This window comes from Mus musculus, chromosome 3, assembly GCF_000001635.26.
Source record: "Mus musculus strain C57BL/6J chromosome 3, GRCm38.p6 C57BL/6J".
NCBI lineage: Eukaryota > Metazoa > Chordata > Mammalia > Rodentia > Muridae > Mus > Mus musculus.
The window spans coordinates 145,916,742-145,918,522 of NC_000069.6; positions in this window are offsets into that span (position 1 = coordinate 145,916,742).

The window sequence follows — 1,781 nt, forward strand, 5'->3', positions numbered from 1 at the left end:
ATGTGGCTGAGAAACACAAGATCTGAAAGTTTTGTTAATAATGATAGTAAGTCTCAAAAAATAATGACAGCAGCAATAGATGGCATCTGCTTGTAGGACTCCTGCAAGGCACTAGCTCCCAAATGTCTTTCACCTCTACTGACCTCTGAGACAAGGTTACAATGTTTCTTTCTGTTGAAAGGTTACTGTTTCCCACTGTTCTGTGTTTAGTCTTTGCTTACTAGAGCGTTGTTTGCTGAGTGGATGAGGTACCTGGGCACAGAGCAGTTATGTAACTTGCCTGAGCTTGATACAGTAAGTGGTAAAGGAATGAGTCAAGACAGAAGAAAGCAAAGCTGGAAACCAGAAAATGAGGTTTGAGTCAGAAACCACAGAGAGGGAGGCGAGGGATAGGTCGGTACAAGTGTGTTAGAAGACCAGAAGAACTTCAGAAGGCTGAAATTCTCTACAGCTCTTCCTGAAGTCTCACAGAAGTGATAACGGCAGCCAAGAATAGCCATGTGAGTACGGGGAAAGCGGGTTGCCATGAAGGGACCAAGCATGCCTCTCTAAGGTGAGCCTTTTGAAACAGCCCTGTATCCCGGCTGCCCAAGAAGGTGAAGTAGGAGGATCAACCCCAGTTCAAGGGCAGCCTGGGATGCGGGTGTGTTCAAGACCAGCCTGGGTAACTTATAGAGACCTGATGTCAAAATAGAAGAGCATGAAAAGGTCTGGAGATGTGGCTCAGAGGTGTAGTGCCTGCCTGTCATGCCAAAGGTCCTGAGTTCCATCCCCTGGACCACCCAAAATAAATCACTATAGACTCTAAAAAAGGGTCTGCTCTTTTTTACTTACTTACTCTGTATTTGTTTTATTTATTTATGTCTTTCTAGTTATTCTGCATTTATTTACCAACATGACAAGCACTGCTTCAGGTGTAGGTGAAGTGCTAGCCTTGGTCCAATGGGTGGTTGTCACTCACACCCTTCTCTCACAATGGTATCAGGCTAAGAAAGTTCAAGGCAGGATAAAGAGAAAGCTTTCTGCCCTGGAGGCAAAGCCTGTGCTCCTGCCCGGGGTTCTCTGGGGAGCACATGGCTCTGACAGGAAGAGCAGAGATGCTTGGAGTTAGAAGCACTGTCAAAACCACTAAACCAAACACCTCACCTTCTGCTTTTTGGCTTACCGTCTTTCAGTCCCACCCCTCTCCGTCTTACACACACACACACACACACACACACACACACACACACACTGGGGTGGGAGAAACAGAGGGGGGGAGGGAGAGGGGAAAGCGCGTTGCCATGAAGGGACCAAAGCATGCCTCTCTAAGGTGAGCCTTTTGAAACAGCCCTGTATCCTGGCTGCCCAACGTGAAGTAGGAGGATCAACCCCAGTTCAAGGGCAGCCTGGGATGCGGGTGAGTTCAAGACCAGCCTGGGTAACTTATAGAGACCTGATGTCAAAATAGAAGAGCATGAAAAGGTCTGGAGATGTGGCTCAGAGGTGTAGTGCCTGCCTACAATTTCAATTTTCAAAGCCAACGTTAATAATGGTTCTTAAATGTTTTAACCTTCCTTCCAGCCCACCACCCAACAGAGGTAGTAGAAAGAAAATGTTAATAGGGCAAGGGGGAATGTGGACCTGTTCAGAAATAGTTCTTTGGGACAATTCCAATCTTCATTGTCAGGATATTAGCAGTTCAGTTCACAGGAATTAACAGTAGTAGCCCAATCCGCTTGCAAACACCATTCGCGAATCAGCAATGACAGTTCAATCCAGAAGGAACCATGAGGCTCTGC